The sequence below is a fragment of the Scyliorhinus canicula genome, chromosome 14, assembly GCF_902713615.1.
Source record: "Scyliorhinus canicula chromosome 14, sScyCan1.1, whole genome shotgun sequence".
Lineage (NCBI taxonomy): Eukaryota > Metazoa > Chordata > Chondrichthyes > Carcharhiniformes > Scyliorhinidae > Scyliorhinus > Scyliorhinus canicula.
Window position 1 is genome coordinate 146,050,166 of NC_052159.1, and position 19,402 is coordinate 146,069,567.

A 19,402-nucleotide genomic window follows, 5' to 3' on the forward strand; every position below is an offset into this window, starting at 1 on the left:
TTGTCCATGCTTAGTCGCCTTTGCACTGAGTGGCTTGCTGGGCCATTTGAGAGGCAGTAACAAGCCTGAATGTCTGGCGTCACATATTTAGGTCCGGCCAGGTCAGGCTGGCAGATTTCCTTCCTTAGAGGGTTCAGGAGTGACCCAGATGTTTTTTTTTACAACAGTTGATGATTGTTGTCTTGACTGAGACTAGCTTTATATTCCAGATTTATCAACTTAAATCCCACCAGCATGTTTAGATTTGAATCCATGTCCTCACAGCATTAACCTGAGTCTCTGAATTGCTAATCCAATGACATTACCACAATGCCATCATCTCCCCCTGAGATATGTACGGAGTGCCAGTGATGAACAAAAGGATATAATGAGCATGTAGATGCTTGGATAAAGTGGGTAAGAAAGCAACTAACAAGGCACGGGATTACAGAATGAACAGTAGGGCGCTAGGAAGTACAGAGAACCAGAGGGACCCTGGAGCCCATGCCCAAAGATCCCCGAAGGCAGCAGGACAAGTAGATAAGGTGGTTAAGAAAGGCAAATTAGATACTTGCCTTTATTAGCTCAGTAAGAAGTCTTACAACACCAGGTTGAAGTCCAACAGGTTTGTTTCGAATCACTAGCTTTCGGAGCACTGCTCCTTAGGTGAATGAAAAGGTAGGTTCCAGACACATATATATCGACAAAGTCAAAGATGCCAGACAATGCTTAGAATGCGAGCATTCGCAGGTAATTAAATCTTTACAGATCCAGGGATAGGGGTAACCCCCAGGTTAAAGAGGTGTGAATTGTCTCAAGCCAGGACAGTTGGTAGGATTTCGCAAGCCCAGGCCAGATGGCGGGGGATGAATTTATTAGCTCAGGCATAGAATATAAGAGCATGAAGGTTATGGTGGAGTTGCATAAAACACTGGTAAGGCCACAGCTAGAGTATTGTGCACAGTTCTGGTCACCATAATATAGGAAGGATGTGATTGCACCCGAGAGGGTGCAGAGGAGATTCACCAGGATGTTGCCTGGGCTGGAGCATTTCAGCTGTGAAGAGAGTCTGGTTCAGTTGGTTTTCCTTAGACCAGAGAAGGCTGATGGGAACTTGATTGAGGTGTACAAAACTATGAAGGACATAGGTAGGATAGCTGGGAAGAAACATTCCCCTTGGTAGAGGGGCTGATAAAAAACGAGCATAATTTCTGCTACGGAGCAGGAGATTTAGGGGGAGTTTGAGGAAAAGCCTTTCCACCCAGAGGGCGATGGGAATCTGGAACTCGCTGCCTGAAAGGGTGGTAGAGGCGGGAACCCTCACAACATTTAAGAAGTATTTAGATGAGCATTTGAAATGCCGGAGCACACAAGGCTACGGACCAAGTGCTGGAAAATGGGAGTAGAATAGATTGGTGCTTGATGGCTGGCATAGACATGATGGGCCAAAGGGCCTCTTTCTATGGCTATGACAACTGGGATACTTTCACTTAATCACCTAAGGCACAGAGTATAAGAGCAGAGCGTTTATCCCAGAACTGTACAAAAACTAGAGCACGTGTACAGTTCTGGCCAGCCTGTAACAGGAAGGATGTGATCAAACTTAAAGATAGCACAGAGCAGATTAACAAAGGAGTTGCCGGGAATGAAGTATTTTAGCTGTGGGGAAAGATTGCATAGGCAGTGGCTGTTTTCCTTGATAGAGAGGCTGAGGGAAGATTTAGTTGAGGTGTATAAAATTATGAGGAGCCTACATGGAGTGGACAGGGAGGGCCTATTTCTCTTATCAAAGGTAGGTCAATAACCGGGGAGCATATATTCAAGTTCATTGTGAGAATGATTAGGAGAGAGTGGAGGAGAAATGTTTTCACGAAGAGGGATGGTGGTAGGTCTCGAACTCACTGCCTGAAAGGAGAGTGGAGGCAGGGACCCTCATCACATTTGAAAAACACTTGGATACGCACTTGAAGATCTGTAACCTCCAAGGTCATGTTACGCAAGTTGGAAAGTGGATTAGGCCGGATAGTTTTTGTTCAGCCCAAACCGAAGCGATGGGATGAATGCTCCCCCCCGTTCTGCAAATTTTCTATGTTCAGATGTCAGATCCATGATGAATTTTATTGAGAACCATACGGCCAGCTCAAGCAGATGTAAAAACAATTCCCACTGCGCCATTCACAGACCGGGGAATTCTGATGTCCTGCCAACATTCCAACTTCAACCAAAGACAGAAATCAAATCAGAAAATATAGAAATATCAGCAGGTGAGGCAGTTTTTCTGGGGAGAGAAAGGTGGGTAGAGAGAGAGAGAGAAAGAGGGTTAGCATTTTCAGGTCAATGACCTCAGTTTCGTAAGGCGGCAGGGTAGCACAGTGCTGAGCACTGTTGCTTCTTCACAGGTTCCGGGTTCGATTCCCGGCTGGGGGCACTGTGTGCGGAGTCTGCACATTCTCCCTGTGTCTGCGTGGGTTTCCTCAAGGTGCTCCGGTTTCCTCCACAAGTCCCGAAAGACGTGCTTGCTAGGTGAATTGGACATTCTGAATTCTCCCTCTGTATACCCAGACAGGCGTGGAGTGTGGCGACGAGGGGCGTTTCACAGTAACTTCATTGCAGTGTTAATGTATGCCTACTTGTGACAATAAAGATTATTATTATATTGAGATACTTTAAACCACATGACACAGAATAATGTGAAAAGGTCAATTTAACATATTCATTTGTATTGAATGTGTCAATAAATCACTTCTAAACCACTCCTGCCATACTTTGAAGTAAAACAATCAATAAAATAGAATAAATGTTAAATGTGAAAAATGAACTTAATGAGAAACAACATGATTTGTGGTAAATCTGGGCTCGCTATCCCATACTGATGAGAAAATAAATATTTCTGACCCGCAGTTAACACATTTGTAGTGTAGGGAACGTGTCAAAGTGAAGTTATACTTGATCACGCTATTGGACACCTCGATACTGCTACGTGCTCTATGTAGATTTTGGCCGGAATTCTCTGGCCGTTGGGATTCTCTTTTTCCCACTGGCAGTGCACTCCCATCCGCAGTTTTCCCAGCGGTGTGGGGTTGCTTCTTTGGGAAATCCCATTGACAAGCGGCGGGAAGAGCGAACCCCGCCATCGAGAAACACAAGGCTGGGGCAATGGGGAATGCCGCCCTTTGTCTTGAACTGGAGCCCAACAAAGTTTTCTTGATTCTGTTCCGTCGAACCATTTCAGCTCATATGAGCTCTTGAGTTCAAGTCTGGGGTTTAGGTTGTCTACTCGGTTTTGGTTGTTATTCCACCTCTCTACACCGTGACCGTTGTGAGCTCTGAAACTCAGCAGCCAAACTTTTAAACTGCCATTGATTCCACACTTACCATGAAACTGTTTCAGTAACTTGAAGCTAGAATCTCTCAGCTGTGTCAGTGATGGTACTTGGTACGTTGTATCTAACGGCAGATGTTAATCTTTCCCATTGATGTCAGATTTTGCTCAGTGCCTCTGAGTCAGAAAGCCAAGGGTTCAAGCCCACTCCAGAGACAAGAGCACATTGTCTAGTCTAAAACTTAAGTGTGTCACTTCTGGTATATATATTCTGTTAGATATATAGATAGACAGTCTACATCATCAGTGATGTAAGATCACATGACAGCAGAGCATGCTGATAGAAAGTTCTATGTGACTCCTCATGCTAAATCTTCTAATGCACTTGGTTAATAGAATAAAAACAAATTACTGCGGATTTTGGAATCTGAAAAGAGAAAATTCTGGAAAATTTCAGCAGGTCTGGAAGCATCTGTAAGGAGAGAAAAGAGCTAACGTTTCAAGTCCAGATGACCCTTTGTCTCTCTTACAGATGGTTAATAGAATGTTCAATAAAAGTTAAAACAGCCTAATCACCTTGGATTTCGATTTATTTGGATTTATTGTCATGTGTTCCAAGGTGCAATGAAAAGTATTGTTCTGCATACAGTCCAGACAGATCATTCCATACATGAAAAACATAAGATTGATACACAATGTATATGCATAGACATCAGGTGAAGCATATGAAGATGCGGGGAGAGATCAGTTCAGTCCATACGAGGGTCATTCAGGAGTCTGGTAACAGCAGGGAAGAAGCTGTTTTTGAATCTGTTGGTGCGTGTTCTCAGGCTTTTGTATCTCCTGCCCGATGGAAGAGGTTGGAAGAGAGAATAACCCGGGTGGGAGGGGTCTGTGATTATGCTGCCCGCTTTCCCAAGGCAGCGGGAGATGGAGACAGAGTCAGTGGATGGGAGGCGGGTTTACGTGATGGACTGGCCTGTGTTCACGACTCTCTGTAGTTTTGTACGGTCAAGGGCCGAGCAGTTGCAATACCAAGCTGTGATGCAGTCAGTTAGGATGCTTTCGACAGTGCATCTGTAAAAATCGTTAAGAGTCAATGTGGACATGCCGAATTTCCTTAGTTTCCTGAGGAAGTATAGGCGCTGCAGTATCTATCAATCAGAACAAAGCCCTACCTTATCTAAGATCCACAACAATGATAACAGATCACTGAGATCAAGCTTGCAGTTAAAAAGCCTTTTGGCTTAGGTGCCAATTCAAGATGTTTCACTGCAGTCATGGCTCAGTTGGTGGCACCCTCACCTCTGAGTGAGAAGGCTGTGGGTTCAAGTCCCACTTCAGAGACTAGAGCGCTATATCAAAAAACTGACAGGACAGTACCAAGGGAATGCTGCACTGTTAGAGCTTTCATCTTTCATCTGGGCTGTTAACCCTGGGCACTGTCTGCCCTCCCATCTAAGAGGTGCAGATGGGGGCATTATCCAGGTCAATGCTTACACCTCAACTAACATTTTTTAAGATGTGGAGATGCCTGTGTCGGACTGGGGTGGGCACAGTAAGAAGTCTTACAACACCAGGTTAAAGTCCAACAGGTTTGTTTTGAATCACTAGCTTTCGGAGCACTGCTCCTTCCTCAGGTGAATTCAATTAATATTCCAACAAGACAGAGTTTCTATGTTTTCTCAAAAGATAGAGTGATTTAAAAATGTTATCCTTTTCACTATTACTCCAATGTAACCCACCCTTCGTAAGGCACACGTGCCATTAAGGCCCAGATTTTCTCTGCTATTATAATCACAGTTGGTGTTATCACTGGAAGGGAAGATCCCAGAATGGAACTCTTGCTCAAAAGACTAACTTTTTTTAAAGTGGAGGAATAGAGTTGCAGGATCAACAACAAGAAAACATTTTTTATTAAACAGGAAAAATTGGAATTATGATACAATAAACCTTTACTTCCCTCTCCCCCCCCCCCCCCCCCCCCCCCCTCCCAGCTTAACAATTGTACTCAACTTTTAAGATTAACACTGATTGCAAACTATATCTGAATCTACAATGATCTCGTTAACACAAAGTTCCTTTTAAGCATACAAGGTGACTGTGGGAAAATACACTCTCCACTCTGAACCCCGTGAATGGTTGTGGATGTCTCCTCAGAATCTCACCAGATGCTGGTCACGTGAGAATTTCCAAACTCCACTCCCAAAAACACACTTTCACATCTTCGATTGCATTCAGAAATCCAGACCAGGTTTTTCAAATGATACTTTTACCCCGAGCTTTCGCTCCATTTTCAACAGCGAATCCAGTTCAGGATTTTACACCACCCCCTTTTAGGTTTCCTTTGTCTGAGCTGCTTCTACACAAACTCTGAGATCCAGCCACCGACTTCCATAGCTATTTCAACTCACACTCCATAGGCTGTAAACTTTCACGAACTTGAAAATGGTTTCAGATACCTTTCTGGTGTCTCAGCCTTCTTCTCAGCTCAGTCTGCCTTTACTGAACAGTTCTCTGTTCTAGTGCCTTTAACCTCAGACTTTTTTGGAAACCTCTCAATTTCTTTAGTTTCCTTAATGAGCTGCTCTTCAGGTCTCTGTACTTATTTTATTAACCATAACTCCATGGTATGGATTTTCTTCTAGCAAAGCTGAGAGAGCTTTTTCCTTTTTAGCCTTAGAAACCAATTGCTTCTAGCAGAGCTGTGAGAGGTATTTTCTCTCTCTTACTACCTTTCTCTAAATTCCCACAAATACAGCAAAAACTAAAACTTAAAAGCTCTCTACCTTACAAGGCCCCAGTTGCTGAGCAATACCCACATGCTTATGCCTTTTATTTATTCTTCACGCCATAGCCCACTCTAAGTACAATGGAAACACATGTGGAGCTTAACCAATCCCCGTACGTACAAATGCCTTTATCTCCCATGAATCTAACTATAGGTTTTACCCTTCCAGGCATAGAAACATTAAATTAAACACACTTAAAACTATACCTTATTTCTAATGTTTGCCAATAGAAATCTAATTCCCTTTTGCTTTCCTCACACCATGAAGTAGAAGCTTTCTGTTGTGGGGAAAATAGTGCAAATGCCAGAAAATCAGAAGTTGGCCCTGAACATGGTACTTTCATTTCCTTGGGGACAGGATGCATTTTATACATGGCCAGTTTACGGAGCAACTGACCATTTAAATCATCAGCTTCCTCCACTGACGTAGCAATTTGGTAGGGTAGGAGCGTGAAAACCAACATGTGAAGATTGGATCAGGCAAGAACAAGTCTGAACTTGGTGGATTAATTTGGATAGCCAGCGTGCCTCTTTGGAGATGTAAGGTACCTTTTTGGATCTGGTCCCAGCATACCTTAGGGATGGGAAGGTGCCCTATGGAAGTGTTAAAAGTGGACATGAATGTGTACAAAAGATGAATAAACTCATTATTTTCAAGCTTACTGGAACCGTTATCAGACTTGTCAAAACCAACTGTCAAAACTGTCAAAAGCACCTGTCAAATGGACCTGACAAAGAGAGCTGTTAAGGCAAGTAAAAGTCCAGCCCTTTAAATCGCTGATAACAGGTCTCTGGAATGTTACAAAAAAGAACATTCCTTGCTATTTGACTCTGTCTGTCATCATAAGTCTGAGGGTTTCTGTTACTCGTTGCACATTGGCATGTAGGGTATAAGAAGCCATGAGGGATGGGTGCAGGGCATAAGGTGGCAAATGTTGGCACAGATGGTGCATGGGGAATCTGTTGGAGGCTGCGAGGGGCATGGGCTAGAGGGCTGTTTAATCTTTTCATCTGTTTTGTAACCTTTAGAGACCGTGTCAGTGGTCCTGTCCTCAATTCATCCTGGGATGGCCCCCCCCCCACCGTTCCCCCCCCCCCCCCCACCCCCTCTACCCCCCCCCCTCCCCCCGGTCCCCCCGTCCCTCCATCAGAGTGAGAATCAAACATCTGTACACGCATTTTTAAAGGTCGGGTTTGTGGAGCCAGGAATTACCTCTGTGCAACCAACCCGGGAGCAAAATTCTGAGCCTAAGACAAACTAATGGGGCTAATGGCAGATAAGTCCCTCGGCCCTGTTGACTTGTATCTGAGGATCCTAAAAATCCTAAAAGAAGTAGCTACAGAAATAGTGTATGCATTGGTTGTAATTTTCCAAAGATCCTTGGATTTTGGAGAAGTACAGGAAGATTGAAAAATGAAAATTGCTTATTGTCACAAGTAGGCTTCAAATGAAGTTGCTGTGAAAAGCCCCTAGTCTCCACATTCCGGCGCCTGTTCGGGGAAGTTGGTACGGGAATTGAACCCGCGCTGCTGGCCTGTGGCCTGTCATGGTCTGCTTTAAAAGCCAGCTATTTAGCCCTATGCCAAACCAGCCCCATGGAAAACTACCAATATGACTCCAGTATTCAGAAAGGGATGGAGGCAAAAAGTGCGTAACTACAGGCCGATTAACCTAACATCAGTCATTGAAAAATGTTGGAAACAATTATTAAGGAAGTAATAGCAGCACATTTGGAAAATCATAATCTAATCAAGCAATGTCAGCATGGCTTCACGAAAGGGAAATCACGTCTGACTGATTTATTAGAGTTTTCTGAGGAAGTCGCAACCAGAGTGAATAGAGGGGAACTAGTAGATGTGATGTATTTAGACTTCCAGAAGGCGTTCGACAAGGCACCTCACAAAAGGTTAAGTCATAGGATAAGAGCCCATAGTTTTGGAGGTAGTATATTGGCATGGACAGAGAATTGGCTAATGGGCAGGGTAAGGAATTCTTTTCCAGGTTGGTGAAATGTAATCAATGAGGTTCCATAGGTATCAATGCTGGGACCACAACTGTTTAGAATATACATTAATGCCTTGGAGGAAGAAAGCAAATGTACTGTAGCCTCATTTATAGATGCAAAACTAAGTGGAAATGCAGCTTGCGAGAGGGATACAAACAGTTTGCAAAGCGATATTGACATGTCAAGTAAGTGGGCAAATAGTTGGTAAATAGAATAATTCATTTTGGAAGGGAGAACAAAAGAACAGAAGTATGAGGGGCATGGACAGAGTGGATGGGCAGGCGCTCTTTCCCAGGCAGGAGGGGTCAGCCCAGGGGGCATAGGTTTAAGGTGCGTGGGGCAAAGTTTAGAGGGGATGTGCGAGGCAGGTTTTTTACACAGAGGGTGGCGAGTGCCTGTAATGCGCTGTCAGGGGAGGTTGTGGAAGCAGATACATTAAAAGGCATCTTGGCAAATACATGGATAGGATGGGTATAGAGGGATACGGGACTAGGAAGTGCTGAGGGTTTTGGCCAAGGGCTGTATCATGACCGGTACAGGCTTGCAGGGCCGAAGGGTCTGTTCCTGGGCTGTATTGTTCTTTGTTCTATTATTTAAATGGAGAAAATTCCAACACAGAGGGATTTGGGGGTACTTGTGCACGAAACACAGAAAGCTAGCACACTGGTGCAGCAGGTAATTGGGAAGGCTAATGGAATGTTGACCCTTCCTTCAAGGGGATAGTAATATTAGAGTCGGGAAGTCTTGCTGCAGCTGTACAAGGTATTGGTGAGATCAGATCTGGAGTTTTGTCCCTTATTTAAGGAAATATATTATTTAATTGGAGGCAGTTCGGTGAAAGTTCATGAGGATGCTCACAGGGATTGTCTTGTGAGCAGAGGGTAAACAGGTCGGGACTCTATTCATTGGAATTTAGAAGAATGAGAGGTGATCCCATTGAAACATGTTAGATTCTTAAGGGGCTTGACAGTGTAAATGCTGAGAGGATGATTCAATCATGGGAGAGTCTGGGAGCAGGTGGGAACAGTCTCAGAATAAAGGGGTGTCAATTTGAGAGTAAGGTGAGGAGGAATTTCTTCTCTCAGAGGGTGATGAGTCTTTGGAACTCCTTGCCACAGAGAGCTGTGAGGGTCGAGTCCTTGTGCATATTCAAGGCTGAGATTAACAGATTCTTGATCAGCAGGGGAATCAAGGGTTACAGGGGAATGGCAGGAAAGTGGACCTGAGGAATTACCAATCATCCATGAAACTATTGAATGGTTCAAGGGGCCGAAATACCTATCCTGTTCCTATTTCTCATGGTCATATGGTCTTAAATGTTTAAATGCTTTTCCCTGTAACCTGCGGTTTTCTCCGTTGCATCGGAATGTTCAGCCGAAAGTTCTTCTTCACAGTAAACTCCGAACAAGAAACCCTTGGAAAAGTATTGCAAGTGGCATTGCCTTTGCATCTGTCAACATCTATGCAAGATCCTTCCAATTAGATTGCTACGTCAGAAGGTCTTTGGAAACCAATGAAGTGATGTAGATCTTTGCATTTTAATAATAGAAGTGGGTAACCTGACAATGTATTTCTGCTGAAGGTTCGTACCGTCCACTAACATTATACCCCATGGTCCATTTAAAAAGGTTTGTGGCACTCTTGTCTGAGTACATTCTGTGTCCCTCACAAAGATTGATCCTGGCCATGCCTTAGAGAAGGGTTGAAGTAGGAATGTTTTCCCCAAAGACAATGGGGAAGGAACATAATGAAGAAAACAAGTCACCCCCGACTGCTCTTGCGCATCTCCTCACATCTGGTTGCGCAGCCATGTGGGCAGACGTCGACAAGCAGCTTCCCTCTTAACCCTCACAGTGGCTTGTGAAATTGCATAACCCAAAGGATTGTTTCTTCAAATTCATTTCAGAATGATTTAACCAGACCACAAATGAAAATTTGACCGGTGCACCTTCTTTTTGGTGTCAATAATGCCTTCACGGTGCTGCCGTAATGATGCTGTATGTCGGGAGGGGCAGAGACGAGCACATGGGGAGCACACAATCTGGCAAAGAGACATTGCCGCTTAGAACAGCGTAGCCAGTTTAATTTTTTTAAAGAAAAAAAAAGTCTTGCGGATCTATGAGGTGATAAGGCACATCAAAACCCGATGGAAAATGATTGCATTCTGAAGTCCATCACCTTCTATTGAACCTTGCTTTTCGCAGACACCAGTTGAACTCTTCAATATCATTGCAATTGTTCCATTACAGAACGGTTGTAAATTGCATCCCATGCGTGGTGCAGTGTGCACGGTACAGGACTACAGTGCGACAGTGGAGGAAGGGTGGTGAGGCGGCAGAGGGAGGGGGGGGTTAGCCTTGCATATCAATCTGCAGATGGAGCTGCCAGCAGAGAAACCCAAGCAGTGTTCAATAACCAATGTAACTGTCGCCACCTGCAGGCAGGACACTGCAGAGGCAGGGTGACGAACTGGTGCAATTGCCAGCATATTTCTTTCAAAACTTCATGTCGGACGCTGATCTTGATTTATTTAGTGCTGGTAGAAATTGATGCTTTTTGCTTAATGACCAGCGGCCAATTTTTTTTTTGCAACAAACGGGCATTATTACTAACGTAAACGCTCCTTCAGTGGTAATGAAGACAGCACCGCCATTGGTCACAAACAAGACTTCGGCAGGTTTGAACTTTGTGCATTGTTTTGTACGAAGGTGGCATTTTTCAAACCATGTACGAACCTCATTGTCACTCCATAGCACCATGCTATAGTCAGAAACTTTGCTCGTGGCTGAATGAAATTGTGTAACTCGGTCTGCACTGACTTGCTAACTCAAAGGAAACCAATGAGACGGTTAGAGACCTCATAAAAACAACTCTTAGTTTGGAAAATAAGTGACTATTTTTCAGCTGGAGAATGCAATTCTTTGTTCCTCCCGTCAGCACAACCCCTCCTGCGGGTTTCCCGGAGGCGTTGGGTGTCTTCAATGGGAAAGGATGTCCAAGGGTGGGAAGGAAACATTGAGGACTATTCGGTTTTTAGGAAGCACAGACAGAAAGAACAAGGTGGTCGAGTTGCATTGTTGGTTCAAGAAGATATTGATACAATATTGAGGAAAGATATTAGCACAGATGATGTGGAACCTGTATGGATCGAGGTAAGAAACACCAAGGGACAAAAATCATTCGTAGGGGTGGTATACAGACCACCAAACTGTAGTGATAGTATTAGATTCATAGAAGAAGCCTGCAGATTAGCAAAAAAAGCAACAGATCTGAGGATTTGAAAACAGTTTGAAATTCAGCAAAGGCGGACCAAGGGATTGATTAAGAAAGGGAAAATACAATATGAAAATATGCTAATGGCGAACATAAAAATTGTCTTTAAAGTTTTAATAAGTATGTAAAGAGAAAATGATTGACAAAAACATATGTAGACCCCTTACAGTCACAAAAGAAAACATGAATTATGTACCAGAAGTTCTGAGAAACACAAGGGGCGCGATTCTCCGACCCCCATGCAGGGTGGGAGAATCGCAGGAGTGCCAGGCGAATCACGCCACTCCGCCCTGGCACCTCCACGCGATTCTCCCACCCCCCCTAAAAATGGCGTGTCACGTTTTGCGACAGGCCACTCGGAGAATCGCCGCTCGCTATTTCTAACGGCGACCAGCGATTCTCCGGCCCGGATGGGCCGAGCAGCCTGTCGAACCTGACCGGTTCACGCCGGCGCCAACCACACCTGGTCGCTGCCGGTGTGAACATCGCGCGGCCGCTGCATGTGAGGCCTGTGGGGGGCGGAGGGAGGATCGAGCACCAGGTGTGTGCTCAGGAGGTGTCTGGCCCGCGATCAGTGCCCACCGATCGTCGGGCCGGCGTCTCTAAAAGACGCACTCTTTTCCCTCCGCCGCCCCGCAAGATCAAGCCACCATGTCTTGTGAGGCAGCGGAGGGGAAGACGGCAACTGCGCATGCTGAGATCTTCATCTCAGAATATTTAAGGAAGTGGCTCTCGAATTAGTAGACCGTTGGTGGTCATTTTCCAACATTCTTTGGACTCTGGAATGGTTCCTACAGATTGGAGGGTAGCTATCATAAGCCTGTTATTCAAAAAGGGAAGGAGAGTGAAAATAGGGAACCATAGACCAGTGAGCCTGACATCGGCAGTAGGGAAGTTGCGAGAGTCCATTATCATAGCACAGCATTTGGAAATCAGTGGTATAATCAGACAAAGTCGGCATGGATTTATGAAGATGAAATCATGCTTAACCAATCTACTGGAATTCTTTGAAGATCTAACCAGTAGAGTTGACCAGGGAGAACCAGTGGATGTAGTTTACTTAGACTTTCAACAAGGTCTCACATAGTAGATTACTAAGTAAAGTTAAAGTGCATGGGATTGCGGGTAGTATCTTGGGATGGATAGGAAGCTAGTTAGCAGGTAGAGTTGGAATAAATGGGTCTATATCCGATTGGCAGGCAGTGACTAGTGGGATCTTTGCACGGACCCCAACTGTTCACATTATACATTAATGATTTGGACAACAGAACTAAATTATCTCTAAATTTGCAGATGATATAAACTTGGGTGGGAGGGTGAGCTGTGAGGAGGAGGCAGAGATGCTACAGTGGGATTTGGACAGGCTGAGTGAGTGGGCAAATGCCTGGCAGATGCAGTGTAATGTGGATAAATGTGAGGTTATCCACTTTGATAGCAAAAGTAGGAAGGCAGATTTATTTTGAAAATATTTTTATTGAACTTTTAATATGACATCAGAGCATTACAAAAACAAAACAAACCAACATATGTATCAGAAAATGTTAAACGATAACAGTAGCAATAACAGCAGTACCAGAAATACAACTAAACAACCCCCCCACTAACAGCTAACAGTGGCCAATTTCCCAAAGTACTATACGAAAGGCTGCCTTCTGCAGTAGAGCCTATCGAACCAACGACCCCCCTCGTTGTACACTTGACCGTCTCAAGGTATAAAAACTTAATTAAGTCATCTAGCCACACTGAGGCACGAGATGGCATTGCCTGTCTCCAGCACAGCAGAATTTGCCTCCGAGCAATCAATGAGGTGAATGCTGTTGTGTTACGTTTCTTCACGTAGGATAAGCTGCTTCCTTGATGTACGCTCTGACAAAGGAAGATTCAGACTTGGAGATAGATTTATTGAACAGTTAACAATTCTCCTACTTGAGTTTGACTCTACTGCTAATCTAATCCATGCAGTGGATGTGATGCTTCCTGATCTGGCCCTGTCTCTCTGAGTATTGCCTATGGAAAGAGAAAGAGCATGTGTGCCCATGCATTTGGCCACTCATTCAGCCTGTCCAAATCTCACTAAAGCATCTCTGCCTCCTCCTCATAGCTCACCCTCCCACCCAAGTTTATATCATCTGCAAATTTAGAGATAATACATTTAGTTCCGTTGTCCAAATCATTAATGTATAATGTGAACAGTTGGGGTCCTTGCAAAGATCCCACTAGTCACTGCCTGCCAATCGGATATAGACCCATTTATTCCAACTCTGTCTGCTAATTAGCTTCCTTTTATATGGGTAGCCCCCTTGTGGTAGTGTCACCTCTGGGTGTGTCTTGACTGCCTATTGGTTGTGTCCTATCTTACTGATCTATTGGTTGAATGTCTGTGTGTCATGATGTCTCTGGTGTTCCCTCTAGTGTTTATCTAGTCTTAGTGTATTTGCATTAACCCCTTGTGTATTTACAGTGATGCAGATCACCCCAAATGCCAGGGCATCTACCCCCCCCCCCCGCACCTATCCTCCACTCAGCTGATCCAACACCCCAAGTAGAGCTACTAGCATACAGGGCTCTAAATCCACATTTAGAATTGCCACTATGTTGCTAAAGGAAGACGCCCAAAACCTACCAATTTGGAACAGGGCCAGAACATGTGCGCATGGGTTTGTGGGCCCTCTCTAACCTATCATCAAACCCCGCAAAAAATGGTCTCATTCTGGCCTTGGTGAGATGCGCCCTAAACACTACCTTGAGATGGATCAAGCTCAACCTCGCGCAGGATGATGTAGCATTCACCCTGTGCAGGGACTCACTCCACACCTTCTCCTCCAATATGGATCCCAGCTCCTCTTCTCAGCTGGCCTTAACCTCTTATACTGAGAACTGCTCTTCCCCCGAGATCCTGGAGGTCCTGCCCTTTTCCGAGCCCACACAGGAGAGTATCTTCTCCAATAAAGTGGATGGTGGTGCTACCAGCAATCATAGAATCCCTACAGTGCAGACGGAGCCATCGAGTCTGCACCGACCCTTCTAATGAACTCTCTGCCCATTTACAAGTGTCTACCCCTTCCTATCCCCATAATCCCATAACCTAATCTGCACATCCCTGGGATTTAAGGGGCAATTTATCATGGCCAATCAACCTAACCCACACATCTTTGGACTGTGGGAGGAAACCAGAGCATCCAGAGGAAATCCACGCAGACACTGGGAGAATGTACAAACACCAAACAGACAGTTACCTGAGGCCAAAATTGAACACGGGTCCCTGCCGCTGTGAGGCAGCAGTGCTAACCACTGTGCCACCGTGCCGCCCCGGGAATGTCAGAAACGTCTGCTGAACAAAATCCCGTAGCCGGGAAGGGAAGGCAGATTATTATTTGAATGGGTGTAAATTGGGAGAGGTGGATACTCAGCGAGACCTTTGTGCCCTTTTGCAACAGTCGCTGAAAGTAAGTGCTCAGGTGCAACAGGCATTAAAGGAAGCAAATGGTATGTTGGTCTTCATAGCGAGAGGATTTGAGTGGAGGAATAGGGGTGTTTTACTGGAATTGTATATGGCATTGGTAAGACCACACCTGGAGAACTGCATGAAGCTTTGGTGTCCTTTTCAGAGCCAGCATATTCTCGCTATGGAGGGAGTGTAGCGAAGGTTTACCGGGCTGATTCCTGGGATGGCAGGACTGGCATATGAGGAGAGGTTAAATCGTTTAGGATTATAATCCCAAAGTGGGTGTTGTCTAAAGTTTAGACAAGTGGGGGGGGATACAATTTAACGAATAAATCAGAAGCACTGGGAAGACCCTGCAATTGAACGGGGCGCTATTATTTTTTCGGGCCTCGGCAAGGAAAGCCCTATTTTCAGTCCCACCTCCTGCATTGTTCTGCTCTGCGTTCCCCGATCTCTCAATGACCCAACGCGACACCGGACCCCCAATGCCCCAAATCGCCATGGGGGGAGGGGGTCCTCAAGGATCTCCCCACCCACCTCATAAGGTCAGGTTGCCTCTGGGCCTGATCCCCATCATGGGCAAAATGCCTCTCGGGCACCTTGACACTGCCAGCCTGGCACCCTGGCAGTGCCCCTGTCAGACTGGGTTACGGGGATAGGCTGAGGGCATGAGCCTAAGTAGGGTGCTCTTTCCAAGAACCGGTGCTGACCCAATGGACCCGAATGGCCTCCTATTGCAGTGTAGGTATTCTATGATTTGACGATTCTATATAAATACCCATTGACAAGCAGCGAGAGTAGAGAATCCCACAAACGGCGACTGGCGCACGCCAGGAAACACACGGTCGGAGGTCCAAAGAATTCAGTCCTTCATGTCTATTCATGTAAACACTTGGTTGAAATTGTGATGCCCCTTACATCAGGGCCCGGGAGAGTGGAAGTACAAATGGTGCCAAACACTGGTAGGGGGGAGTGGGGAATGGGGGTTAGGTTATATATTAGTTGGGAGGGGCGCTGCTCATTGTTTGCAAGTGAACTCTTCATTCCTGTCGCCTCCCGCATATTTCCTCCGTCTGTCTCCAGCAGCTGTGAGGGGTGGGGCACGCATGATTGCCATGATGATTTGGCTTTTCATTGGTCCCTGGTGCTGTCCGTCAATTGAATGCTCACGTGGGATTGGTTGTGCGCGCGCGAGTGGGTGTGGTCTTGTGCGCGGTTGGCAGAGGAGTGCTGGATGCATAACATGAAGCACTGTGGAGGCAAAATATAACAGCAAGTATACAAACCTGGTTCATTTTTTAGTAACGCCGTTGTGTGCGCCAGGGATTAAACCAAATTTTAGAATTTAACAAGCAATCGTATCGGATTCACTATTTTCCCTGTCAAATTCCCCAATTATTTAGGCCTATAACCTGCTGTTAAATGTGTACAGCACCTGGCATATTCCACGTAATTTGAATTATATTTTGAGGTGATGGAGTTTTTAAATGTTAATTGGACCACATTGTACAGTGTATTTTGAGTCACACTGAATACCCAGTTCTTGTAGGCAATAGTTAATTGTGATCATGTGGAATCTAATTCAAAGCCGACCGTTTTGAAAGCCCTCTCTGGAACTGTTACCAAAAGGAAAAAGAAGCAGTTATGTTTTTTGAAGGAAGCAGATAACTAATCCTCGGGTGATTGCTGTTGTTCTTTTGTACATGCGGATGGTTTGTGCTGCGGGAGCGTTTTACAGGACGCAAGCAGCAGAACCCAGACCATCATTGTTCAATGAATCAAAGTGTTCTCCATTCTCTTTTGAAGCTGTGTTACCATTAGTCAGAAAATTCACGGGCGTGTACAATTTATCCAGTTGGGCACTGTGCGATGTGAAAGCTCAGCTCAGAGTTGAGTAGGAGACTGGGATTGCAATTTGCCTCAGGACACAACAGTAAATAGGGGGCGAGGTGGAATGGGGCTGTTTTAGCGCACCAAACTGGAGAAGATTACAGCTGATTTAAGGCTGGAAATTGGATGGGGGAGCTGACAATGCAAATTAGTGGAGGTGCAGTGAGAGTTGGTTGAGAAGGCGGACTGGGTGGGTTGAACCGACATGTGAAAGCTGGCAAGTACGGAGGTGAGATGAGATGCCATTGTTGGAGAAGACCTGGCTACATTCAAATAGGTACAAATTGGGACCAAGTGAGATAAAATCTCACTGGCCTGGGTGACAGCAGAAAATGAATTAGAGGAAGGATGGAATGGTGGCATCACATCAAATGTTGTAGGATGATCAAGGCCAATGCACCTCATGGAATCATCAAATCGCTACAGTGCAGAAGGAGGCCATTTGACCCATTGAGTCTGCACTGACCCTCTGAAAGAGCACCCTAGGTTGGCCCACTCCCCCGCCCTATCCCCATAACCACACCAAACCTACACATCTTTGGACACTAAGGGGCAATTTAGCATGGCCAATGAAAATGAAAAATGAAAATCGCTTATTGTCACGAGTAGGCTTCAATGAAGTTACTGTGAAAAGCCCCTAGTCGCCACATTCCGGCGCCTGTCCGGGGAGGCTGGTACGGGAATTGAACCGTGCTGCTGGCCTGCTTGGCCTGCTTTAAAAGCCAGCGATTTAGCCTGGTGAGCTAATTCAGCCCCACAGGCCCGCCCACGGAATCCTCTGCACCTTCACGGGCTAGGCCAGCACCGGCGGGGATGGCGCCATGCCAACCGGTGCCGAAGGGCCTCCACCGGCCGGCACAAGGTGGCGCGTGTGTGGGAGTGCCAGCGTGTGCTGGCGTGATCCCAGCGCATGCGCTGGGGGGTTCTTCTCCGTGCCGGCCATGGCGGACCGTTACAGTGGCCGGCGCGGAGGGAAAGAGTGCCCCCACAGCACAGGCCCGCCCACGGATCAGTGGGCCCCGATTGCGGGCAAGGCCACTGTGAGCGCACCCCCCCGGGGCCAGATCCCCCCCCCCCACCTTCCCCCCACCCCGAGGACTCCGCAGGCTGCCCATAGAGCCAGGTCCCGCCGGTAAGGACCTTGTTTGATTTACGCTGCGGGACTGGCAGAAAGCGGGAGGCCACTCGGCCCATCACAGAGCGGAGGATCGCCTGGGGGATGGGCAATGGCCCCCGACCGGCGCAACGCGTTTCCCGCCCCCGCCGGAAAACCGGCGCCGCAGAATCCGGCGGCGGGGCTGGATTCACGCCGCCCCCTGATGATTCTCCGGCCTGGCGGGGGGTCGGAGAATCCCGCCCAGTGCATTTTGGTGGTTTTGTTTCAGTCAGTGTAGTGTGGCAATGGTGGAGTCCGATTGGAGAGATTCAAACATGGACTTGCAGGGAGAATGGGCGCTGGAGATAACATCACGTTCAAGATGGAAGGGACGTTGGAGATGGAGATGGTCGTTTGCGATGGTTGAGGGATTTAGAGTTGTTTCCAGGGGGAAAGGTTTGAATGTGCGAGGGGCAGAGTGAACCCCTTTGAACCAGTTCAGCCAGCGTGGGGGCCAGGAAACAAAGATATTTAGTTAGCGGTTTAATAGGAGTGGGGCGTGTAGAGTGCATACGTCAGGAGATTATTCTGAATCTATATAAAGCACCAGTTCACTCCACCTGGGGTAGTGTGTTCAATTCCCGGCACCACTCTTCAGGAAGGAGGCAAAGATTGTGCCGTGCAGAAAACTAATACATCGCTGGACCAGTTCTTCCTAATTGCAAAATATGTCACAGCAACTAATGCACTGCATTTACTTTTTCATTGGCTGTTAAGAGTTTTCCACCTTCCTGCAGACTGGAAAAATTCTCCTTTGCAAGTGACTGGGAACCACGGCTAACCCATCTCGGGTTGCATTTCTATTTTAAACCACAAGATGGCAGAGGTTACCAGCATTGCATTCCTTGCCACAAAACTGAGTCTCCCTGCAGACAGAAACTTTGCAGATGGGAATGGATATAATATTCTCCTTCCAGGAACTGCCAACAACAGATGAACACTGACAGTGCAATGATAGAAACTGGACCAAGCCTGCATACTATTGTAAATAGCACATGACTTAAGTCTGCTGTCGATTTGAAAGTTACATTTTCATATTATTTAATTTGCGCCATTGGCATACACTACTTGCAGGACTCTGGGCAAAGAGCAGGGACTGATTGCACAGTCCTTTCAAAGAGATGATGCAGGCACAATGGCCTCCTTTATTTTGTATTATGAACTACAATTCTATGAATAATCAAAGCCAGCAGCGAACATGCCTGGATTCATTAGAAAAGAGGTTCTTAATTTAGACCTCAGAAGCTGGTTTCAGCATGACCACAGAATGTGGCACTTTCAGGATTTTGCACAATGACTGACAGATTTTTAAAAATTCATTGGGACCTTTTTTGAAATGGCGGCCGAGTGGTTAGCACCGCTGCCTCACAGCGCCAGGGATCCGGGTTCAATTCTGCCCTTGGGTGATTCTGTGGAGTCTGCACGTTTTCCCCATCTCTGCGTGGGTTTCCTCCGGGTGCTCCAGTTTCCTCCCACAGTCCAAATATGTGCGTGTTAGGTGGATTGGCCATGATAAATTGCCTCTTCGTCTCCAAAGACT

At 46.1% G+C, this 19,402-nt stretch overlaps 1 protein-coding gene across 3 annotated transcripts in view; it reads left to right on the forward strand.

Moving 5' to 3' along the window:
* The window catches only part of LOC119977810 (Krueppel-like factor 12), a 283,688-nt gene that overhangs the window by 234,759 nt on the left and 29,527 nt on the right, over positions 1-19,402 (forward strand). The window lies entirely within an intron of this gene.